The 26857-nt window shown below is 37.6% G+C and overlaps 1 pseudogene; it reads right to left on the bottom strand.

The window, feature by feature from the left end:
* Positions 1-1395: 1395 nt before the first annotated feature.
* LOC105756765 (protein FAM47E pseudogene) lies at positions 1396-2651 on the bottom strand (annotated as a pseudogene).
* Positions 2652-26857: the final 24206 nt, after the last annotated feature.

Below are 26857 nucleotides of genomic sequence, written 5' to 3'. Positions count from 1 at the left end.
AAAACTTACTCTTGACTGGAAAATTACTAGAACCAGGAGGACCATAAATACAGTATGACTCTTGAATGTGGTGACTTTTGTAGCTGGGTATGTTCATTGCAATGCAGGAGTGTGTGTGTGTGTGTGTGTGTGTGTGTGTGCGTGTGTGTGTAGGTAAGTTTAGTGAGCCTGGAGAATTAACAAGGGTGTGAATTTGACCAGATTTTCATTTTAGAAAGAGAGACTAGTTTTGAAGCCCTTGTAGAAATACAATGAGATACAGTGGAGAAATAAACTTAAGTTTAAGGTGATGAATTTGAAGAGAAAATCTAGGTCTTGACTTATAAAAATACATAGAACATTCCCGTTTCTTCAGGCACACGATGCTCACAGACACACTTCACTGAAAACAGAGCATTTGCACATAAATATATACATTCTTAATAGGATAAAATATACTTCCACTTACAGGAGGATTCTTTTGTTACTGGAAACAGAAGTGCACCTCAGATCGACACTATTAATCTTTCTAGCTACAAATGTCTCAGTCCCAGAGAACTTTAGCTATTATTTTGAAAATGTAAAGAAGCTGTCTGATTTCTTATTTTAAATTTATTTATGCATTTAAAATTGCTATTCATGAAATGCAAAGATTAATTGCATTCAAATAGCTATGTGAGGGTATTTGAATTTGCTGTATAGCTTTGCTCACAAAGATTTATTTTGTTCACTAGATTTGCCAGGGACTTCAAGCTCCTGCTATTCTGAACCTCTGTTACATGATATAGAAACACTCCTTCCTGATGAATTTTTGTGATTATGGTGAACATTTTTAAATATGTTGATTTGGGAAGTAAGATAAGACAGAATAAGTCAAGTTTCTGTAATTTTGATAAGTAGTTTCCAATCCACTTTTGGGGGTTTGATGGAACCCTAAAAGCAGAGATACTAATTTCATTTTTAAATGGGGCTAACATTATTTTGGCTATAGATTTCAACTTTTGGTTAATAAAATAATTGTCACAATTAGTTTGTTAAATTGTTAACGTAAGTTAGAACTATACAAATCTTATTTCTGTCCACACAATTATTTTCAGATTCATCCCATGTTGTAGCTGACATCACTAGCTCATTCTTTTTTTAAGAGTAATTCTGCTTTTATTTATTTTTACAAATAATTGATATAAATATATCCTAGTCACAATGCTACAAAAATGTGAGAATATATGTGAATATTGATCTAATAGTTGATAAAACATTGATGAACCTGAAGCAGAAGTTCATTGAGAAATGTTTATAAGCATTAGGTGTTAACTTTACAGAGGTCGTCATTCATGGTAGAGCATGCATCATAAATTCTGTCTGACATTTACAATGAGAGAGAAATAGCCAAGTATGTACTAAATACAAAACTATCTAATCTTCTTCTGAAGACTCCCCGATTGAGCTATTTCTTGTTGATAGTATTGTAGGAGTCTTAACAGTATCATATCTCCATCTCTTCCTGATAAACATCCTTTCGATTAAACTCGGCATTGTGTAGCCCTTATTTAGAATGAAGTCCTTAAAGGCGATTGTTCCGTAAAGCTCTGCAAGAATGTCGTATTCTTTTCGATCCTTTCTAAAATAGGCATTTTGAACTACAAATTCGGCGTTAGGGTCGAGCAGAGGTTCATCTTCTCTTATCCTTTTCCACAACTTGGGGTGCAGATACCATGCTCCATACCACATGCTTCTTTTGATGAGGAATCTGTCGTTCTTGGGAGTTTCTTCTCGAAGGCTGGTACCGGTAAGGATAATTTTGGTTGTGTCGGTTTTCTTAGGCCCTTGATGTACTTTACTTCTGGAGGAACCTCTTTAATAACATTTCTCCTGGCCGGACCATACTTTGGTTTGCAGTCATCACAGTCAGGGTTGAACAATTTCATGATGAACTCTTCATCAACGTCAGTACATCCAAAAGAAGCAACTCATCTGCAGAAGTGAGTAATTCCTTTGAATACTCTTTTTTTTTTAAGTACAGGGACTTTCAGCAAATCCTCTATGCCTGGCTTCATTTCTTCAAGCCATTCCTCTGAAGTTGGCATGGTAGTCAGTTTGGGAAAGCTCAGGCGGACTTCTGTAGAACGATTTTTAAAAAACTCCATGGGTTCCTTCGTTCTTTTTCTGCCATCCTGACAATAAGCCCAGGTGTCTTCCAGCTTCTGACAGGGTCTAGCACTTCCAGCACCTTTTGTAAGAGCTCTACAGGCATTTTCTCTTCCAGTTCCGGTTAGAAGGACAAGGGATGAGGCCTCAAGATGAGCTTCTGTGTCCACCACGAAGGCCTTCCTTGCTAGCTGGGCTGGCGAGAGCTTGGAAAACGGTGCTGATTCCTTGGACAGCTTCTTCCGACAACTTTTTGGGGCAGGTCCTGGAGTTGTGCGATAAATCAAGGGGAGACAGCTCTTCTTAGGGCCCCGAGTGATCATCTGTCTGCAAGGTGGGCTACCTCTCCTGAAGTCGTCTAGCCCCTCTCTCACGAACACCCGACTCTGTCCTCTCAGGGAGGTAGGGTACGTCGGCCTCTCCTTGTACTTTGCAAAGCTCTTGGAAGGCAGTCTGTCTTTGTACCAGGGCTTGCAGTTCATGCCCGGGGGCATGGGTTCCAGCGACGCGGGACTGGACCGCTGCCTCTGGTAGGCCGTGGTGGCCGCGGCTCCCTGCAGTCCTGCTATAGCTACCAGAGCTTGATGTTGCATGGCCTCTCTGGTTGCTAGGAGACCGTGTGGCCACGCCCAGCCGGGATTCTCCTTGGCTGGACCACCGCAGGCACAGAGCGCACAGCCCGGACTCTTCCGACTGTCCCAGTGACTACTGTTGTTGAGCACCATTTCGGATGCTTATTTGTCATCGTTATCTCTCCTTTGGTGAAGTAACTGTTCAAATTTTTTGCACATTTGCATATTCTGGATATAAGTCCTCTGTCAGATACATGATTTTCAAATAGTTTCTTTCCATTTATGGCTTGTCTTTTCTTAACAGTATCTTTCAAAGAGCAGAAGTTTTTGATTTTGATGAAGTCCAATTTATCAATTCTTTCTTATATAGATTGTGATTTTTGTGTTGTATCGAAGAAAACTTTGCCTACCAAAGGTCATCACAAAGATTTTTTCACTCTTCTGAAAGTTTTATAATTTTAGGCTTTATATTTAGGTCTGTCACCTACTTTAATTTAATTTTTGTAGAAGGTGCAAGATATAGATCACAGTTTTTGTTGTTTCCCCTGTGGGTATCCAATAGTTCCAGAACTTTTTTTGAAACAACTATCTTTCCTCCACTGAATTTCTTTTACAACTTTGTAAGAAATCAGTTGTCGATATTTCCGTGAGTCCATTTCGGGACACTCTCTTCTGTTTCATTGATTTGTTTTTCTGTTTTTACACTAATTCCACACCATCTTGATTACTTTAGCTTTCCAATAAGTCTTGAAATCAGACTGTGTTAGTCCCCCAACTCTGTTCTTCTTTTACAAAGTTGCTTTGGTTCTTCGAGGTCCTTTGAATTTCTACAGGAATTTTTAGAATCTGTTTGTCAATGTCTACAAAAAAAACCTGTTGGAATTAAAAAAATATTGTAGTAAAATACATATAACAAAAAAAATTTCCACTTTAACCATTTTAAGTGTACAATTCAATGACGTTAATTACATTCACCATGTTGTGAAAACATCACCATGATCTTTTCCCAAAAGTTTTTCATCACCCCAAACAGAAACTCAGTACTGCTTAAACAGTAACTCCCCATTTCTTCCTCCCTCCAGTCCCTGGTAACCACTACTAAACTTTTGTGTCTGTGCATCTGCCAATTAGATATATAAGTGAGATCATACAATGTTTGTCCTTTTGTGATTTATAAACTCAGCATAGTGTTTTTAGGATTCTTCCATGTTGTAGCATGTATCAGAACTTCATTTCTCTTTACGGATGAATAATACTCCATTGTATGTATATACCACATTTTGTTTATCCATCCATCTCTTGATGAGCATTTGAGTTTTTTCTGCCTTTTGGCTAATGTGAATAATGCTGCAGTGAACATTTGTGTAAAAGTATTTGTTTGAGTACCTGCTTTCAATTATTTGGGCTATATACATAGGAGTGGAATTGCTGGGTAATACTGTAATTCTAGGAGCCCTGGTGGCGCAAGTGGTTACGCGTTTGGCTGCTAACCAAAATGCTGGCAGTTCAAATCTACCAATCTCTCCTTGGAAACCCTATCGGACAGGTCTACTCTGCCCTGTAGGATTGCTGTGAGTCAGAATCGACTCCACAGAAACGGGTTTGGTTTGGTTTTGAAATTGACCATTCGTATACAGGTAGTCCTCAACTTACAACAGGATTCGGTTCCGATGACTCGACGGTAAGTTGGTTCTGACATAAGTTGAACACCGTTTTTTTTTAGTTCTCATTATATTACCTTTTATTATCAGTATCTTTATAAATCTGATCTTTATTTGTCTTTGGGGGATCAAAAGCATTACATGTAAACTTACAGGTATATTTTAATACATACTCGTTGCCGTCAAGTCAATTCCGACTCATACCAACCCTGTAGGACAGAGTAGAACTGCCCCATATGGTTTCCAAGGAGCATCTAGTAGATTCCAGCTGCCGACCTTTTGATTAGTAGCGGTAGCTCTTAATCACTATGCCACCGGGGTTTCCATTTTAATACATACATACATAAAAAATACATAAATAGTAAAAATTTACTCTGACGATGAAGAGTTGGACGACGTTGGCATTTTGTCAGTTGTGGTAATAGCTCTGCTTGTAGAAAGTTCTGGATCATTTAGATTATCCCTGGGAATGGGGATGGCATTTCTAGTCAGAAAATCAGTGACAGTTGTCTATATTGTCCTTTTCTTTTTCTCATATATTTCGCAGTAACAGCTTACTGCTTCCTGAATCTGTCTATTTACTTGAGCAAAGCAATCAGCGTTTGGGTCCATGTTTTCAAGCAACTAAAGCCCCTGATTTGGAAACCCTGGTGGCTTAGTGGTTAAGAGTTCGGCTACTAACCAAAAGGTCAGCAATTCGGATCCACCAGTCACTCCTTGGAAACTCTATGGGGCAGTTTCAGTCTGTCCTATAGGGTCGCTCTGGGTCGGAATCCACTCAACGGCAATGGGTTTGGGTTCTTTTTTTGTAAAGCCCCTGATTTAGTTTACAAAACTAAATCTTTGCAGCAGTATTTTCAACAGTAAATCATAACTGAACATATGTGAGTGAACATCTGAGAAAAATAACATCAACAAATTACCCACTGCAACATTGTATGTAGTACATGCTACTAACGATAAAAGGTACAAAAAAAGGGACAGTCAAAAGTGGGGTTCATCGTAACTCGAATATTTCGTAAGTCGGAGACTACCTGTATATTCTTTGGAGAAATATCTATTCAAGTCCTTTGCCCATTTTTAAATTGGGTTGTTTGTCTTTTTGCTATTGAGTTGTAGGAGTTCTTTATATATTCTGGATATTAAACCCTTATCAGATATATGGTTACCAAATATTTCTTCCCATTCTGTAGGTTGTCTCTTCACTTTGTTGATAAAGTACTTTGATTCATAAACATTTTTCATTTTGATGAAGTCCATGTTATCTCTTTCCTTCGTTGCATGTGCTTTTGGTGTCATGTTCTACATGTAAAAAATGTCAAATAGGCAAATATTGCGTTATCTGTATTTTTACAATAAAAAATTTAAAAAAACCCCACCAAGATCTTGAAGCTTTACTCCTATGTTTTCTTCTAAGAGTTTTATAATTTTAGTTCTTATAATTAGGTCATTCATTCATTTTGAATTAATTTTTGTATATGGTGTGACGAATGGATCCAACTTAATTCTTTTGCATGTGGAGATCCATCCAAAGTGATCTACAAATTCAGCACAAGCCCTATCAAAACTCCAATAGCTTTTTTCAGAAAAGGAAAAGCCAATTCTCAAATTCATATGGAATTGAAAGTGTACAATTTCTGAAAATATCTTGAAAAAGAAGAACAAAGTAGGAGGACTCACACTTCCCGATTTCATAATGTTCTATAAAGCTATAGTAATCAAAACAGTGTGATAATGGTATAAGGATAGACATGACCAAACCAGTTACCATGGAGTCAATTCTGACTCAGCAACCCCATATGTGCAGAGTAGCACTGCACTCCATAAGGTTTTCAAGGCTGTGACCTTTCAGAAGCAGATCAACAGGCCTTTCTTCTGAGGTGCCTCTGGATGTGTTTGAACTGCCAACCTGTTGGTTAGTAGTCAAGCACTTAACCAGTTGCACCACTCAGGGACTCCAAGATAGACATAGACCAATGGAACAGAATTGAGAATCCAGAAATAAACCATCTATGGTCAGTTTATTTTTAACAAGGGTGGCAAGTCCATCAATAGGGAAAGTATAGTCTTTTCAACAAATGGTGCTGGGACTCCTGCTGGAATTTTGATTAGGATTCTGTTAAACCTACAGATTAATTTTGGGGATAATTGACAATATTGAGTCTTCTGACCCATGGAAAAGGTACATCTCTGCATTTACTTATATGTTCTTTGATTTATCTCTGCAATATTTTATAGTTTTCAGTGTATAGGACTTTTGTGTCTTTTTTCCCCCAGATTTTTCCCTAAATATTTCATGTTTTTACTACTATTGTTAAGTGGTATTGTATTTTTAAATTTCAGTTTCCTATGACTTGTTGTTAGTAAACAGAAATGTAACTGAATTTTGTATATTGAGCTTGTATTATTATGCAACCTTGTTAAGCTCACTTTCTGGTTCTAGTAACTTTTTTTGTAGATTCCATTGGATTTTCTACATAGATGATTATGCCGTCTGTGAATAAAAACAGTTTCACTTCTTCCTTTCCAATCTGAATATCTACCCCCTCCCTGCCTTATTGAACTGGTTGGAACCCCTAGTATAATGTTGAAAAGAAATTATGAGAGTGAAAATCTTTCTTATTTCTGATCTTAGGGGAAAGGTACTTATTCTTTCACCATTAAGTATGATATTAGCTGTCGGTTTTTCATAATACTCTTTATGAGTTTGAGGAAGTTCCCTTTTATTCTTAGTGTTCTGAGAGTTTGTGACAAATGCTTTGTGTCAGATACTTTTTCTGCACCCAATGAAATGTTCATACGGCTTTCCTTTTTTAGCTTGTTAAAATAGTAAATTACATCAATTAATTTCCAAGTTGTAAATATACTTTAGATTCCTGGGGTAAAGCACAATTGGTCATGATGTACTATCCTTTGGGTGAATTGTTGAACTAGGTTGGCTGTCACATTCCAAAAATATTTTTGCATTTATGTTCCTGAGGGCTATCGAGTGACTCTTTTCCTTTAATGTCTTTGACTTTATCACAGCAATGCTAGATTCATAGAATGATTTGAGAACTATCTCATCCTCTTAATTTTCTGGAAGTGTTTGTGTAGGGTTGGTATTATTTCTTCCTTAAATGTTCTGTAGAAGTCACCAGTGAAGCCATTTAGGCTTGGAGTTTTCTTTGTGGGATGATTTCTTAATTACAAATTTAATTTTTAAAATAGATATAGGGATATTCAGGGTATCTATTTCTTCTTGAATAAGCTTGATTAGTTTTTGTATTTCAAGGAATGTGTCTATTTATGTTGTCAAAATTATTACTATAAACTGTCCATAGTATTACCTTATTATCTTCCAGTATTTGTGGAATCTGTAGTAGTGTCACCTGTCTCATTACTGATTTTGATGATTTGTATCTTTTCTCTTTTCTTCCTGATCAAGCTGGTCAGAAGTTAATACATTTTTGATCTTCTTAAAGAACCAGCTTTCAGTTTTCATTGATTTTTCTCTATTGTTTTTATGTTTTCTATTTGCTTTATTTATTCTATTGTTGATATTCATTTTGCTTTTATATATTTTATAAACGCCACACTACTTTTTAAATTAGTTTTGCTTAAACTTTACATCATCGTCAAAGAAATTTTAATTTATAAAAAATATTTTATGTATTTCCCCTGTAGTTATTAATTTCATTACTCTTCATTACTTTATGTAGGTCCGTATTTCCATCTGATATCATTTTCCTTCTGCCTGAAGGAAGTCCTTTAACATTTCATATATTGTATTCTACTAGTGATGAATTTGTTCATCTTTTGATGTCTGGAAAAATCCTTCTTTTTCCTTAGTTTTAAAAGAATTTTTTCACTATGTCTAGAACACTAGGTTTTTTTTTTTTTTCCATTTCTTTCAATATTTTAAAGAGATTGTTCCGCTGTTTTCTTTTTTACATTTTTATCAAGCAAGAAGTCTTATGTTACTTTGATTTTTGTTTGTACATAATATGTCCTTTTTTCTCTGACTGCTTTTTAAGATTTTCTCTTTATCACTGGTTTTGAGCAGTTTGATTATGATGTGCATCACCTTTTTATGTTTCTTGTACTTGGGGTTGGTTGAAATTCTTGAATTTGTGGATTTATAGTTTCCTTCAAATTTGGAAGGAAAAAATGCCGTTATTTCTAAAAGTATTTTTTCTGTCCTGCCTTCTCTCTCCTCTTCTTTGGAGACTCTAATTTTGTATATAAATAGGCTGCTTGAGGTTTCTCACAGCTTACTAATGCTATGCTCATTTATTAAATTTTCTTTTTTCTCTCTGTTTCATTTTGGATAATTTCTCCTGCCAAGTCTTCAAGTACACTTTTCTTCTTCAGTGTCTAATCTGTCATAAATGCCATCCTATGTTTTTTCCAAAGTTTGAAATTTTCATCTCTAAAAGTTTGATTTAGGTCTTTTTTATATCTTTCATGTCTCTACATTACTTTTTGAACATTTGGAGTATAGTTATAAGACCTGTTTTAGTGTCATTTTCTGCTAATTCTAACATGTGTGTCAGTTCTGTATTGGTTTTGATAGATGGATTCATCTCCTAATTATGAGGAGTATTTTACTGACTCTTTGCTTCCCTGATATTTATTGTTGGATCCCAGGCATTGTGAATTTTACAGTGTTGTTGTTGTTAGGTGCTGTCAAGTCAGTTCCAACTCATATTTCTGTAATTTTATGAGTATTTTTGAGCTTTTTTCTGGGATGCTGTTATTTGGAAATGATTGATCCTTTTAAAAATTTGTTAGGCAGAAACAGTGCAGTGCTTGATCTGTGGCTAATTATTCTCCAGTACTCAGACAAGGGAGCTCTGGTGGTGCAGTGGTTAAGAGCTCGACTGCTAACCAAAAGGTCAACAGTTTGAATCCCCCAGCCACTCCTTGGAAACCCTATGGAGCAGTTCTACTCTGTCCTATAGGATTGCTATGAGTTGGAATCAACTTGACGGCAGTGGGTTTGGTTTTTAGGTTTACTGAGACAAGACCCTTTGGTGTACCTTATCCAATGCCTTGTGAATCTTGAGGTTTTTCAGTCTGGCTGGCAGAAACAGTCACTCTTCTAAGCCCTGTGTGATGCCAGGCACTGTTACCTATAATCCTTTTAGGTGGTTCATTTCCTGGCCTGTAATTTCCTAACACACATGAGCTGATCAGTCATCAGCTAAATAATCAGCGGTGGGGTCCAGGAGGAACTCTGAAAGACCAATGAGTGAGAGAGCTGAGTGCCTGTGCGCAGGAGGCTTACTGGCAGAGTAGGGTGCTTCCAGGCATTTATCAGTAGAGCTAGGCTTGCAGACCCAGGGAGCGAGGTTGCTGAGTGCCTGTGTGTAGGAGGCTTCCTGGCTGAGTGGGGTGCCTCCAGGCACTTATCAGTGGAGCTAGGCTTGCAGACCCAGGGAGCGAGGTTGCTGAGTGCCTGTGAGTAGGAGGCTTCCTGGCTGAGTAGGGTGCCTCCAGGCACTTATCAGTGGAGCTACAAAGCTTTGGAACACTTGCCCCAGCAGGGTAGATGTGGGCATGAGGCCCCAGGAGCCAAGAGGCCAAGAAACCAGGAAGCAGAAGCTGAAGAGACAAGGAACACAAGAAGCCGAGCTGCCTCAGTCTCAAAAGGTATGGCCATGATCTCTGGGGTTTCAAAGGGTGGAGCCATGGCCTTTGGTGTTTCTAAGGGTGGAGTCACCACTCAGATGGTCTAGGAGAATGGGGCGCCTAAAGCCGAGGGAGCAGAGTTGCTGTCTGTGTAGGCCTGGAAGGCAGAGCTGAAGCCCAGGGCTGAGGGGCCTCCACTCAGAATCTGGAGAGTGTGGCCAATACCTAGAGTCTGGAGGGCAGGGCCATTGTGTAAGTAGTCTCAGAACAGAGGATTATTTTCAAAGCCTTGAGGGCTAATGTAATGTGTTCTGCTGACTTACTTGGTGCCTGTTATCTCTTCTTTCCCTCCAGTTTCTCCCATTTGTAATGGAAATGTCTAGCTTGTGCCTGTTCTGCCAACTGTACCTTTGGAAGCAGATAAGTTACATTCTAGATTTCATAAATGAAGAGGAATTTTTGGATTTTGGACTTGGAGTTAAGACTTTTGCTATGGTATGATGGGATGAACGTTTTGCATGCTGCAAGGATGTAATCTGGGGGGGCAAAGGGTGGAATGTCATGGATTGAATTATGTCCCCCCAAAAATGTGTGTATCAATTTGGCTGGGCCATGATTCCCAGTATTGTGTGATTGTACTCCATTTTGTGATTGTAATTTTATGTTAAAGAGGATTAGGGTGGGACTGTGTAACACCCTTACTAAGGTCACATCCCTGACCCAGTGTAAAGGGAATTTCCCTAGGGTGTGGCCTGCATCGCCTTTTATCTTACAAGAGATAAAAGGAGAAGGAAGCAAGCAGAGAATTGGGGACCTCATAACACCAAGTAAGCAGTGCCGGGGCAGAGTGCGTTCTTTGGATCCAAGTTTCCTACACAGAGAAGCTTCTAGTCCGGGGGAGGATTGATGAGGAGGAGGACCTTCTTCCAGAGCTGACAGAGGGAGAAAGCCTTCCCCTGGAGCTGAAGCCCTGAATTTGGATTTGTAGGCTACTAGACTGTGAGAAAATAAATTTCTCTTTGTTAGAGCCATCCACTTGCCGTATTTCTGTTATAGTGGCACTAGATGACTAAGACAGGTTTGTTTTTAGGTTTATTCAGACAAGACCCTTTGGTGTACCTTATCCAATGCCTTGTGAATCTTGAGGTTTTCCAGTCTGGCTGGCAGAAACAGTCACTATTCTAAGCCCTGTGTGATGCCGGGCATTGTTACCTGTAAACCTTTTAGGTGGTTCCTTTCCTGGCCTGTAATTTCCTAACACACATGAGCTAATTAGCCATCAGCTAAATAATCAGCGGTGGGGTCCAGGAGGAACTCTGAAAGTTTCTGGAGTTCCCTCTCTGTGCAGCATTGTCTTCTCTGTTACTCTTCCCTGAGAACTCTACACACTTATTATCCAGACTCTCTTCATTTCATCAACACAGTTTAGTGAGAACGCTAGTCTCTTCCCCTTCCCCTGCTGTGGCCTGGAAACTCAGTAAGTAAGTTGAGACAATCATAGAGCTCACCTCATTTGTTTCCCACTATCAGGGATGACTGTCCTTACTGCCTGATGTCCAGTGTCTTGCCAACTATTGCCTGATATTTCCTTACTCCCCAGTTCTTATTCTTCTTTTTTTTTTTTTTATTTCAGAGGGTAAATCCATTCTCTGTTAGTATATCTTGGCCAGAAGAGGAAGTATAATTTACTTTTTCTTGCTCTGTATCTACAAATCTAGTCACCAATGACTTCTTAATCATCAGGTACATCATCCCATTCTTAATGATCTCCATCATTAAAAATTACAAATCACACTCACTTTATTGGAACAAACTCCTCCCTTAGATTGCATACCATTCTATTTTGCTTTTTCTCCTAATGCTTATGATATTCATCTATTTTAAAATCCACAAAATGAATAATAAAGTCTTTAGCATACCACACTAAGTGTTTTACAATTTTGATCCAGCATATCTTTTATTTTACCGTCAACAATAATTCTCCAACACATAAATGATCATTCCTCAACCATGGCCTGAACTTATGTCTTTTTTTAAATCCATTTGATCATTCATTCATTCATTTATTCAACACACATTTGTTAAGTTTCTACTTTGTGCCAGACAATGTGCCAGATTCTCAAACTATTGCAACTAAAGATGCAGCCATTATGTTTTCCCTATATTGAAATCTCCATGATTTCTTTGCCAGATGAAATCTGTTTTTGCATTTAAACGATTTCAAATGTTTTATTTAAATTTTATTTTTCGAAGCGCACCCTTTCTGAGTAAGTATTGAATGATGCAGGTTAAGACTGAAAATCACTTAAATAGATTTGAATGGATGAATATACCTAGGGTAACCTAAGATTAGTGTCAGAAGCAGATGTATGAAGCCCGGGAATAAAAATCCAAGTGAACAGGAAAATGGGGACTTGGTCTAAGTCTAGAGATCATTGCTTGTGAATTTTTTTTTGATTCCCTGCAGTGTGAAGCATAGTCAGAACATCTTCAATAGGGACCAAGAACAAAATGGCATTTTCAGATGAAAAAACAAAGGCAATTAGTAAATTGCCTAGAATCAACAGCCAGTAATAGGAAAAAAATCTGATATTCAAACATTTTGAAAGTTCAGTACCTTCCCACTTTGTCATATGACATTTTTTTTCATGTGCAAAAAGATATTGGTACAAGAGAAATTACACATACTCATTATTGCAATTAGCAAGTGAAATGTAATGAATAAGCATCACGTGCTCTAAATAATGCTTCCAAAGCTCACTTACTGCCATTAAAGAAATTCCTTTACTGTATAAGTATCAACATCCTCCAATTATACACCCTACTCTGACCATGGAAGTCAATATTAGGAGATACGACTAGTGGAAAAGAGCCTGCTGAGGTTGTTTAACATCTCCCAAAGCCATGTCTTTGAAAAGTGATAGTCATTGTAGGATTCCCATCACTTTGCTCTATTGCCCCATTCTTTGTTTCTTAAAATAATAGGGAGAATGCTAATAATGCATCTTAAAGGTCATTGTTATTATAGACATTGCGCCTTTATACCAGTCAAAACCCAAAAACCAAGCCCTTTGCTGTCAAGTTGATTCCGACTCATAGCGACCCTATAGGACAGAGTACAACTGCCCCATAGGGTTTCTAAGGAGCAGCTGGTGGATTCAAACTGCCAACCTTTTGGTTAGCAGCCGTAGCTCTTAACCATTATGCCACTAGGGCTCCTTTATACCAATACACAATGAAAACATTTTTGTTACCTTGTAATCTAGCAATAATTTTTAATATCACATTATTCTACTATAGTTTATACTGTCAATTAGCTTCCTCTTTTAGTTTTCATTTTGATTTCCCTTTTTATTAACATGAAATTGTTAGTTATTTCTCTGTATTATTGTCTTCTATATGTTGCTTCTCCCTTCTTTGATATTTTCAGATATTTGTATATAATTATGTTCCCACTTAGACATCTGCTTTGCCAATCTTTCCACATATAGACTCCCTTATTTGATATTTCTTCATAAATCATTCCAGGCCTGCATCATTTTTCTTCATCTTCTCTAAACTTCAATTTCATCTCATTTTGCCCTTAATTTTCACTATGGAAACATGCAGTTTGTTCTTGCTGAAATATCAAGAAAGCTCTTATTTTATTACTGGAATAATCAAATGAAAAGAACTTGCCCATGAAAATTGAGATTTATATCTGGACTTTCAAAAGGAAACACAACCAAGATGCTGTGTTGTGTAAGTGCAACTTTATGAAAGAAAAAAATCAGTGACTGTAACATTGCAAGTGTAATGAAATAATCACAGACCAAAACTTTTGTGAATTTTAGGAATTAAAGCGTTAAAAGCTGAAACTAGGCTATCATGAGAGTCAGAAATTATTTCTTGTAGTAATGCAATGTTTGGTATAGGGAAAAATTCCAGATGACAAACTTCCATTCCTGATTTCTCAAAGGAGAAACATCTTATATCTATTCATATATATCCTATAAGTCTGATACCTGTTACTTTGCTTATATTTGCTGAGGTCAGATTTCCAATATGTTTCATCATATTGAAACCCATAATATGCTTCTCATGGTCGCTCTTCCTTCTACCTTGTCCCCTCCGCTGTCCACACTGATATGGAATACCCTTCTTTTTTTATAAATAACAGCTTTATTGAGATGCAATATACATACTATACAAGTAACCCATTTAATATAATAATTCAGCGGCTTTTAGTGTATTCACACAGTTGTGCCACCATCATCACATTCAGTTTTAGAGCAGTGTCATCACCCCAAAAAGAAACACTGTATCCATTAGTGATCACTCCTTATTTTTCCCCAACCCTCTCAACCCTTGGTAAATAGTAATCTACTTTCTGTCTCTCTAGATTGGCCTATTCTGGACATTTCATATAAATGGAATCATAGAACATTTTCTGTTTTGTGACTGTTGAAGGTTCATCCATGTTGTAGCATGTATCAGCACTGCATTTCTTTTTATTGCCAAGTAATATTCCATTGTATGCATATATCATATTTTATTTATCCATCCATCAGTTGATGGACATGTGAGTTGTTTTTCTGCGTCTTTGCTATTATGAATAATGCTGCTATGAACATCTGTGTACAAGTTACTGTGTGATGTATATTTTCATTTCTCTCTATATATAGGAATGGAATTGCTGCGTAATATGGTAACTCCATGTTTAATCTTTTGAGGAGCTGATGGCTGTTTTTCAAAGCAGCTGTGCCCTTTTACATTCCTAACAGTAATGTATGAGGATTCCAATTTCTCCACATCCTTGCCAACTCTTGTTATTTTGCTTTTTTTGGTTTTGTTTTTTATTTATAGCCATCCTATGAGTGTGAAGTGGTATCTCATTGTGGTTTTGATTTGCATTTCCCTGATGACTAATGGTTTACATACATATATTTTGGAGAATGTCTATTCAAATCCTTTGCCTATCTTTTCATTGGGTTATTTGTCTTTTCATTATTGACCTGTAAGAGTTCTGTGCATATTCCAGATATAAGTCCATTATCAGATACATGATTTACCATTATTTTCTCCTGTTTTTTGAGTTGTCTGTTCACTTTTTTGATGGTAACCTTTAAATCATAAAAGTTGTTTTGTTTTGTTTAATTTTGATAAGATACAGTATATCTACTTTTTCTTTGATTACTTGTGATTTTGGTGTCATATTTAAGAAACCATTGCCTAGTTAAAGGTTATGAAGATGTCCCCTTATGTTTACTTCTACAAATTTAATAGCCTTGGCTATTGACATTTAGGTAATCTTTGATTCATTTTGAATTTTTGTTTGTTTGTTTGTTTATAGTGTGAGGTATGGTTCTACTTTTTTCTTCTGCATGTGGATATCTAGTTATCCCAGCACCATTTGTGGAAAAGACTGTTCTTCCCCCACTGGATCATCTTGGCAACCTTGTCAGAAATCAACTGTAATTGTGAAGATTTATTTCTGGACTCTCAATTTGATTCCATTGATCTGTTTGTCCAGCCTTACTATCTTGATTAATGTAGGTTTGTTGTAAACTTGAAATCAGGAAATTTAAATCCTACAAATCTGTTCTTCTTTTCTAAGATTGTTTTGACTATTCTAGATGCCTTGAAAGTCCATAAATGTAGTGAGGTAGCATCCAAAGTCCTCTAACTTCACAAGGGTGTAGGATAATTACCATCTGCCCAAAGCTGATGCCTATGAGGTGGAGGTCAGACGTACCTCCACTCTCCAACCTTTTTTACCAGTTCTGACACCAGCTCTCCCTCCCATGGCACTCTCTACTTCTCTGCTGGGTTTGATAATTCATTGCAGTGGCCACACGGAGCTCACACACCATACTCACAATTATGGGGTTTATTAGGGAAGTAACAAGTTACAATTCAGGATCAGGATCAACTTGGAAGTAACAGGAACAACTCAGGAGACAGGATAGAGTCCATCAATAAGGACAGCTTCCAACCACTCAGCTCTTTTTTTTGCCGTGGCCGCACACATGCCTCGCTCTCAGCCTCTGCCCTGCTCAGGCAAATGTTACAGCTATTTAGCTCCAGTGATAGGTGCCTGGAGGCACCCTACTCTGCCAGGGAGCCTCCTGCCTGAAGGCGCTCAGCTCTCTTGCTTAGTGGATTGGCAAACTGACTACAGCCATCTGCTGGTCCCGTGCTGCTGCTGTCTCAAACTGCTGCTCTCCCATGCCGCTGCCATCTCGTGCCACCTCCAGTGTTACAGCTCTGTTTCCTGGGACTAGGAGGTTCTCAGCACAGGGACCCCAGGTCCAAAGGACGCACTCTGCTCCTGGCTCTTTTTCTTGATGGTAGTGAGATCCTCCTTCAACCTCTGTGGGATTGGCTCTTTTAAGAGTACCAGAATGGCAAAACTGACCAATCCCCTTGGTAGGCCACAGGCACCTTATTTGCATAGTTGCTGCCCAATTCCTGCAAGAGTTTTACACACCTTATTTGCATAGCCCCAGCCAATCATTTTGTAGGAGTTAAGAGACCAAAACTAGAAAGGCCATATGAAAGCAATTCACTGCACAGCAATATGAATTTTAAGATCAGTTTTTCAGTTTCTGCAAAAAGCTGTCTGGGATATTGATAGGTATTGAGTTTAATGAGTTGATCAGTTTGGACAATATTGTCACCTTAACAGTATGAAATCTTCTGATCTATGAACATGAGATGTCCTTCCATTTATTTAGGGCTTTAATTTCTTTCAAGAATATAATATTGTTTTCAGAGTATAAGTTTTGTACTTTTTTTGTTTAATATTTTCCTAAATATTTTATTCTTTTTGATGCCATTGCAAATGAAATTATTTTCTAAATTTCATTTTCTAATTGTTCATTGCAAATATATAGAAACACAATTGATTTTTTATATTGATATTGTGCCCTGCAACCTTAATGGGCTTGTTCTTAGTTCTAGTTTTTTTAATGAATCATATAGAATTTTCAATATACAAGATCATGTCATCTGTGAAAAGAGATAAGTTTACTTCTTCCTTTCAATTTGGATGTCTTCTATTTTATTTTCTTTCACAATTAACCTGGCTAGATCTACCAGTAAAAGGTTGAATAGAAGTGATAGTAGTGGCCACCCTTGTCTTGTTTTTAATCTCAGGGGGAAATCTTTCAGCATTTCACCATTATGATGTTAGCTGTGAGATTTTCACAGATACCTTTATCAGGTATAGGAAGTTTATTTCTGTTCCTAGTTTGTTGAGTATTTTTATCAAGAAGGTGTGTTGAATATTGTCAAATGCTTTTTTTTTTTGCATTTATTGAGATGATCATGTGGTTTTCATCGTTTGTTCTGTTCACATGGTGTATTACATTAATGGTTTTTTGGATGTTGTAGTGAGTTTGAGGGAATTCAGGGCTGATCAAGAAAAAAGATATGATCGTGAGATAGCAGCATTGTACAACCAGCTATTACAGGCATACCTCTGAGATATTGCGGGCTTGGTTCCAGACCACCGCAATAAAGCGAATATAACCATAAAGCAAGTTCACATGAATTTTTTGGTTTCCCAGTGCATATAAAAGTTATGCTTACACTATAATGTAGTCCATTAAGTGTGCAATACCATTAAGTCTAAAGAAATGTACATACCTTGATTAAAAAATACTTTATTGCTAAAAAATGCTAATCATCATCTGAGCTTTCGGCAATTCAACCGTTTTGCTGGTGGAGGGTCTTGCCTCCATGTTGATGGCTGCTGACTTCACGGTAGTGGTTGCTGAACATTGGGGTAGCTGTGGCAATTTCTTAAAATGAGACAACAGTGAAGTTTGCTTCATCAGTTGACTCTTCCTTTCATGAAAGATTTCTCTGTAGCACACGATGCTCTTTGAAAGCACTTTACCCACAGTAGAACTTCTTTCAAAATCAGGTCAATCCTCTTAAACCCTGCCTCTGCTTTATCAACTAAGTTTATGTAATATTCTAAATCCTTTGTTGTCATTTCAACAATGTTCACAGTGTCTTCACCAGGGATAGATTCTATCTCAAGAAACCACTTTTTTTGTTGTTCATCCATAAGAAGCAACTCCTTATCCATTAAAATTTTATCATGAAATTGCAGCAGTACAGTCACATCTTCAGGCTCCACTTCTAATTCTAGTTCTCTTGCTATTTCCACCACATCTACAGTTACCTCCTCCACTGAAGTCTTGAACCCCTCAAAGTCATCCATGAGGATTGGGAATAAACTTCTTCCAAACTCCTGTTAATGTTGATATTTTGACCTCCTCCCATGAATCACAAATGTTCTTAATAGCATCTAGAATAATGAATCCTTTTCAGAAGGTTTTCAATTTACTCTGCCCAAATCCATGAGAGGAATCACTATCTATGGCAGCTAGAGCCTTGCAAATTGTATTTCTTAAATAATAAGACTTGAAAGTCGAAATTACTCCTTGATCCATGGGCTGCAGAATGGATGTTGTGTTAGCAGGCATGAAAACAACATTAATCTCCTTGTACATCTCCATCCAAGCTCTTGGGTGACGAGGTGCAATGTCAATAAGCAGTAATATTTTGAAAGGAATCTTTTTTTCTGAGCAGTGGGTCTCAACTGTGGGCTTAAAATAGTCACTAAGCCATGTTGTAAACAGACGTGCTGTCTTCCAGGCTTTGTTGTTCCATTTATAGAGCACAGGCAGAGTAGATTTAGCATAATTCTTAAGGGCCCTCCCTAGGATTTTCAGAATGGTAAATGAGCATTGGCTTCAACTTAAAGTCACCACCTGCATTAGCCCCTAACAAGAGAGTCAGCCTGTCCTTTGAAGCTTTGAAGCCAGGCAATGACTTCTCCTCTCTAGCTATCAAAGTCCTAGATGGCATCTTCTTCCAATATAAGGCTGTTTCATCTACATTGAAAATCTGTTGTTTACTGTAGCTACCTTCATCAGTCATCTTAGCTAGATCTCCTGGATAACTTGCTGCAGCTTCCACATCACCACTTGCTGCTTCACTTTGCACTTTTATGTTATGGATATGGCTTCTTTCCTTAAACCTCACGAATCAACCTCTGTTAGCTTCAAACTTTTCTTCTGCAGCTTCCTCACCTCTCATAGCCTTCATAGAATTGAACAGAATTAGGGCCTTGCTATGGATTAGGCTTTGGCTTAAGGGAATGTTGTGGCTGGTTTGATCTTCTATTCAGACCATTAAGACTTTCTCCATATCAGCAATAAAGCTGTTTTCCTTTTTATCATTCATGTGTTCACTGGAGTAACACTTTTGATTTCCTTTAAGAACTTTTCCTTTGCATTCACAACTTGGCTAAGTGTATGACACAAGAGGCCTAGCTTTCGGCCTATCTCAGCTGTCGACAGGCCTTCCTCACTAAACTTAATCATTTCTACCTTTTGATTTAAAGTGAGAGACATGGACTCTTCCTTTCACTTGAACACTTAGAAGCCATTGTAGGGATATTCACTGGCCTAATTTACATATTGTCTTGTCTCAGGGAATAGAGAGGCCTGAGAAGAGAGAGCAAGATGGAGGAACAGCCAGTCAGTGGAGCAGTCAGACATACACAGCATTTATTGATTAAGTTCACTGTCTTAGATGTGCGCAGTTTGTTGTGCCCCAAAACAATTACTATAGTAAAATCAAAGATCACTGATCACAGATGATCATAATAGATATAATAATAATGAAAAAATTTGAAATATTGTGAGAATTACCAAAATGTGGCATGTGCTGTTGGAAAAATGACGCCTATAGACTTGCTCAACACAGGGTTGCCACAAACTTTCAATTTGTAAAAATCGCAGTATTTGTGAAGCACAATTAAGTGAAGCACAATAAAACAAGGTATGCCTGTGTCAAGACTTCAAACTGGTTCAGACTTGTTCAGTCATGACCAACAAAGTGAATCAGGAACAGACTCGAAGGTTTACACTTTAGGTGATTCACCACGGCACCCACAAAGGCAAAAATTATGGATTGAAGCCCTGGAATGAGAGACTTAGGCTATGAGTCAGAATCGACTTGATGGCAATGGTTTTTTTTTTTGTTTGTTTGGTAGAGTGCGACACACATTCTAAGTGGCGGCGTGCTGCCATCCTCTTTAAGTGGGGCAGCACTATTTCAGAATCTGCTCAAAATCTGAGGGCAAGAAATTTGGTTGCTGTGGAACACATATGCTGCCCTTGTTTCCTAAGAGGAAGATTAAGTTTCTAGCTGAACTTTGACTCATAATTTTTCCCATTCTGAGTACTTTGGCAAATCACCCAAATTTAAAAAATTCAGATCTATTCTAGTGGCACTTCCTCAGCCATGACTGAACAGGGTAGAACCGGTTCGAAGCCCTGCTATTTATTGGGGTTAATGTATTGAAAGCTGCATGTAGGAAGCTGTCCCTACAGCAGGAGATCTGCCAGAGATGCAAGTTGTTCAGGGAGCCACTAGAAGGGGAAGAGGGCATGCCATGCAGAACCAGGGAAGAGGAGAAGAGAAGGAGGCCTTAGGTGCACCTTATGCAATGTCCTTCTGCAGCAGGGTGGAAAGTCTCTGGGTCAGAGAGCTCTGCAAGACTGCAACATCTTAGAGTCTTTATAACTCCAGGATTTTATCTTATCTAGGGCTGGAAAATGTTAGGTGTAGTTTTGTGGGTTATATAAAGCAGGCAGGCTCTAAGCGGCTAAAAATCTATTTATCTGGGCTATTTTTAAAACAATTGGATGTATACAGATTTGAGTTTGGTGCTACCAGGCTTTTTTTTTGGTGGGGGGTGGTTAATGGAACTAAGCTTGCTATGAAGAAGTATACAACTTGGAGCTAATACACAGGGCCATTTTTAACCCATTTATATAGCAGATGTTAGACCAACCATGCATTCCTGAGACAAATTCCACTTGGTTATAGTGCATGTTCCTTTTTATATGTTGTTCTATTTTTTAGTATTTTATTGAGAACTTTTGTGTCTATATTCATAAGAGGTAATTGGCCTGTAGCTTACTTTCCATGTGATGTCTTTGATTGGTTTTGGTATGAGTGTAATACTGACCTCATAGACCAAGCTGGAAATTGTTCCTTCCTCTTATGTTTTTGGGAAGAGTTTGTGAAGAATTTGTATAATTTTTTAATTTTTTTTGGTAGAATTCACTAGTAAAGCCACTTAGGCCTGGTCGTTTCTTTGTGGGTAAAATTTTGATTACTAATCCAATCTTTTTATCTGTTATTGTTCTACTCAATTTTTCTGTTTCTTATTGAGTAAGTTCTAATAGGGTGTGTCTTTCTAGAAATTTGTCCATTTTATTAGAAGATCTACTTTGTTGGCATCCACTTGTTCATGGTACAACCCGTTGCTGTCGAGTCAATTCTGACTCATAGTAACCCTATAGAACAGAGTAGAACTGCCCCATAGGGTTTCCAAGGAGCAGCTGGTGAATTCGAACTGCTGACCTTTTGGTTAGCAGCCAAGCTTTTAACCACTGCACCGCCAGGGCTCCTTATTTATCATATTCCTTTAAAATCCTTTTTATTTCTCTAAGGTCAGTAATATTATCTCCTCATCCACTTATTATTTTAACAGTTTGAGTGTTCTCCTTTTACCTTGTCAGTGTAGTGAAAAGTTTATCAATTTAGTCAATCTTTTCAAAGAACCAGCATTTCGTTTTGTTGATTATTGATTTGTCTATTGTTTTCCATTCTCAGTTTCATTAATTTTTGCTCTAATTTTTATTATTTCTTTCCTTCAGCTTACTTTGAGGTTAGTTCGCTATTCTTTTTTCCAGGGTCTTAAGGTGGAAAGTATGATCTGAGATCTTTCTTACTTTTTAACACAGGTATTTACAGTTATAAATTTTCCTTTAAACACTGTATTAGTTTAAATTATAGAATGTTGTGTCTTCATTGTCATTTACCTCGAACTATTTTAAATTTCCTTTCTGTTTTGTTATTTTCCTATTCATTATGTAGGAGTGTGTTGTTAAATTTCCACGTATTTGTGAATTCTAAAATCTCTTTTTGATTTCTAATTTCACTCTATTGTAGTCAGAGAATGTCCTTTGCATGGTTTCAAACCTTTTAAATTTATTGAGCCATGTTTTATGGCCTGTGTTGTATATATTTTTGCAAAAAAAAAAAAAGAGTAGCTACTGATGGAATTTGTTTTCTTGGTTTGCAGGTTTAGGGTCATGGTTTCACGGGATGTCTTAGTTATCTAGTGCTGCTATAACAGAAATACCACAAGTGGATGACTTTAACAAGGAGAAGTTTATTTCCTTACAGTAAAGTAGGCTAAAAGTCCAAATTCAGGGTGTCAGCTCCAGGGGAAGGCTTTCTCTCGGACTTCTCATCAGTGTTCCCCCAGACTAAGAGTTTCTCGGCGCAGCGACCCCAGTCCAAAGGATGTGCTCTGCTCCCAGTACTGCCTTCTTGATGGTATGAGGTCCCGGATTCTCTGCTTACTTCCCTTTCCTTTTATCTCTTGTAAGGTAAAACGTGATGTAGGCCACACCCCAAGGAAACTCCCTTTACATTGGATCAGGGATGTGACCTGGGTAAGGGTGGTGTTACAATCTCATCCTAATCCTCTTTAACATAAAATTACAATCACAAAATGGAGGCCAACAACACAATTCTGGGAATCATGGCCCAGCCAAATTGATACACACATTTTTGGGAGGACATAATTCAAACTATGACACAGGACATCCCAAGCAATTGGCCTGATACTGTTTTTAGTGTTTCTTTTCTACGTCCTAGTTCGTTGCATAGTGTCTGAGTTCTTAAAAGCTTGCAGGTGGCCATTCATGTTACAGCAGTTGATATCTATTCTGGGAGCAGCAGAAGAAGAAGGGAAATCAGGAATCAGAGGAGAAACTAGAATGCATGTCTAATTGCCTCCCTGAACAACTACATCCTTTCCCAGGAGACTGGAAGAACAGGATGGTACCTAACTACCTTTACTGCATATTTTGATCAAAGATTCTGTAGAAACACGTAGTTCAACCATGTATACTAGACTAAATGGGCACACCAGCCCAGGGGCAAGGATGAGAAGGCAGGAGGGGACAGGAAAGCTGGACGAATGGAAGTGGGGAAACGAGGGTCAAGAAGGGGAGAGTGTTGACATGTTGCAGGGTTGACAACAAATGTCACAAAACAATAAGTGTATTAATTGTTTAATGACAAACTAATTTGCTCTGTAAACGTTTAAAGCAAAATGAAAAAATAATATTAAAAAAGCTATATCTAAAAGCAAATTTCATTTTTTAAAAATGTTTTCACTGTTAAGAGAGAAAGAATAAAATCCTTGTGAACTAAGAATTTACTCAAAAAAGATTTACAAACTCAAAAAGCTGGAAAAATGCAACTGCAAGAAAAGCAAGAGGAAGGAAATAATAAAAATCAAATCAGAAGTAAATGAATTGAAAAGAAGACATTAGAAGAATTGATAAAATAATCCAAGAGCTGATATTTTAAAACAGCTAGAAACAATATAGAAAAAAATCGATGGAAAATTTTATTTATTAAGGAGAGATAAAAGCAACCAAAGTAGGTTATAATAGCAAATATAAATAACATTTTAAAATACAATTTTTAAAACTTTGTAAAAAAAATTCTATAGAAGAATCCCAATCAAAAGGGGGAAATGTTGAACAGAATTTAAAATTTTCATGGAATATAACATTTATGGAGCCATTGAGGTGGTATGATCCCTGAAATTATTGTCCTGAGATCATCTTTAAACCTTAAAAACTGCAACTATCCCCTGAATTCTTTAAACCAAACAATAGTTTATCTTAATTAGTAAAGAATGCCTGGATTGGGCATGTGCTCTTTTAAAGAATTATCTAATTGGGATCAAATTGACAACCGCAACTCAAAAGGATAGAATAGAAGCTTAGGGGGCAGTAAGTTTATGTTAATGGTGGTGCAATAATATGGAAAAGGATGACAAGAATGGTTGCACAACTTGAAGAATGTAATCAGTGTCACTGAATTGTACATGAAGAAATTGTTGAATTGGTGTATGTTTTGCTGTGTATATTTTCACCAAAAAAAGTAACTGAAAAAAAATCTGACAGTTGGCTCCTCTCATAGGCAGTTTCTATTGCCTGTTTTTTTTTCCCCTTGTATGTGTCATGGTTTCCTGTTTCTTTGAGTATTAGTTTCCTAGGATTTCTCTATACAAAATTACCTTAAATTAGGTGGTTTAAAACAACAAAAATTTATTCTCTGTATTTTATGGAGGCTGAAGGTCTAAAATAAACATTTTGACAGGGTCATGCTCTTTCTGAAGGCTCTAGAGGAGAATCTGATCTATGACTTTCACTTAACTTCTGGTGTTGTTGGCAATTCTTGGTGTTCCTTGGATTGTAGACCATTACTCCAATCTCTGCCTCTGCCATCACATGGAATTTTTTCCTGTCTGTGTCTGTATCTGTGTCTGGTGAAATGAGTTCCTTTATGTGGCCTTTTGCCTTGGTTCTTTGGAAGAACAACATGAGAGATTTTTTTCCCCTGAGCCCTGAGGAGTTATCTTTGCCCTAGTTTTTTACCCCAGAGGGTTTGTTACTTTTGTCCAGCTTTATTGACATTTCCTGGGTAAACAGTAAACAATTTGTGGTTTGATACTTTTTATCTGGCCCTGGGCTGCAGCTTGTCTTGTGATTGGTATGTTTGTGGCCCTGGTGGGAGGGCCATGTCTTGAAATTGACAAGCAGTTTGTATATATATGCAGCCTACCCCACAGAGGTTTTTGAGATGGAAAGAAGCAGAGAGGAAGAGAGAGAGGAGGCAAGAAACCTCCTAAATAGTTGTAACACGGGTCAAGGGCTGTAACACTCAAGATAGTGAGAGGCCCAGAAGGAGCCCAGCAACAGAGTTGATAGTGACAGATGGCAGGGCCAAGAGGAGCCTGTCCTGAGGGGGCTGAGAGGAGGCCTGCATGGCCAAGAGGAGCTGAGAGAGCTGCCCTGCACTGAAGAAGATAGGCTTTGCCTACATACTTCCTGATCGTGATCGTGTTCTTGATCGTGTTCCTGAGTTGTAGCCTGTTGATCCTGACCCTGAGTTATACCCTGGTTACTTCCTTAACAAACCACTTAACTATAAGTATGGTCTGTGAGTTCTGTGCGGCCATTGCAACAGATTACTGAACCCAGAAAAGAAGTAAAGAGTGCCATGGGAGGGATGACTGGTGTCAGAATTGGTAAAAAGATTGGAAGGTGGAGGTATGTCTGACCTCTACCTCATGGGAATCGGCTTTGGGCTGATGCTGGTCATTATCCCCCCATGAAGTTAGACAGCTTCTGATGCTACTATTACTGCTACCACCATTTTGCAGTATATACATCTTTTCTCCTGTTCTTATAAGGAAGCCAGTTATACTGGATGAGTATCCACCCTAATGACCTCATCTTAACTTGATTACATCTTCAAAGACCCTATTTCCAAAATAAGGTCACAAAATCATAAGAAGATCTCAAATGTTTGTGGAATCCAAGAGAATAAATATTGTTTCTCAGAGTACTACGAAGCTTTTGTGTCCCATAAGTACTTCTAAACATAAATAAAAATTGATCATGGGGCATTTACTCTCCATTATTTTTTTCCCCTGGGCCATTAAAACATTATAATTCATCTTCTGATTAGGGGATCTAGCAAAATGAACAAAGCTGGCCTTTCAGTCTTTACTATTACTGTAGTGACAACATGGGCTACAGTCTAGATTACATGATTTACTGTTAACTAAATGGAGACTTGTAGACTAGTCAACACTGTATATGCCACTCACTAGTCATATGAAGTCACAATATTGCTACTCTTTACAATGAATTCACTGGGTTAAGAGGAAAATAAAAACTTTTCCTCCCAGGAGCTTTGACAAATCACATTTACTTTTATTATGGTTAGAGTTAGTAGTTATGAAAAACTAAAATTTCCAAGGAATGGATAACATTAACGGTATTAATGTGTGCTAATTTGATAGTTTAGAAGTATGAAATGTGATTCTAAAAATGTTATGAATGTTCATAGTCACTTAGAGGTTTTTGCCAGAGATATTTGGAAATGTGAAATTGAAAACAGATGAGATTTGGACCGAATGGTAAACAGCCCTTAGATTGGTCATGAGATAGCTTATGATCCATTTTCTTTTTCAATATAAAAGATAACAACCAGTTTGAATATCATTTTTGTGCAAGCTCTGTAAGATGTGTTTTCTGATCTGTACATTTTGTTTCTGTGGTAAGGCTTGATTCAACTCAAATCTAAGTTATATTCTGTGATGGTTTTTTTAAAAATTGATGTTTATTGTTTTGTTTCACTTTGGTTTGTTTTTTTTCCATGTACCAGAATATTTTGAGAAAAGATTATGACAGGGAGTCTAAGTACACATACAAACACACACATACATAAGAGAAAAGAAAATATGAAAAACACGGTCTTTTTAATAGTTTTTTTTTATTGTACTTCAGGTGAAGGCTTACAGAACAAATAGTTTCTCATGAAACAGTAGTACACATGCTGTTTTATGACATTGGTTAACAACCCCACAACATATAAACCCTCTAACTTCTCAACCTTTTTTTTTTTTGTGAAAATACACATAGCCAAAGACACACCATTTCAAAAATTTCTACATGCACAGTTCAGTGACATTGACTACACTCTTCCAATTGTGCTGTTATTCTCACTTAAGATGAAGGCTTACAAAAGAAAATAGTTTCTCATTTAACAGTTACTACAAATTTTGCCCTACGACAATGGTTAACAATCTCACAACACATCAACAATATCCTTACTCAAACTTGGGTTCCCTATCACCAGCTTCCTTGTCCCCTTCTGCCTTCTGGCCCTTGTCACTGGACTCCTGTACCTCGTTAGTCTCATTTGGTTTTACAG

Source organism: Trichechus manatus, unplaced genomic scaffold (genome assembly GCF_000243295.1).
Source record: "Trichechus manatus latirostris isolate Lorelei unplaced genomic scaffold, TriManLat1.0 scaffold00159, whole genome shotgun sequence".
Classification (NCBI taxonomy): Eukaryota; Metazoa; Chordata; class Mammalia; order Sirenia; family Trichechidae; genus Trichechus; species Trichechus manatus.
This window is presented reverse-complemented; position numbering and strand designations above follow the sequence as displayed.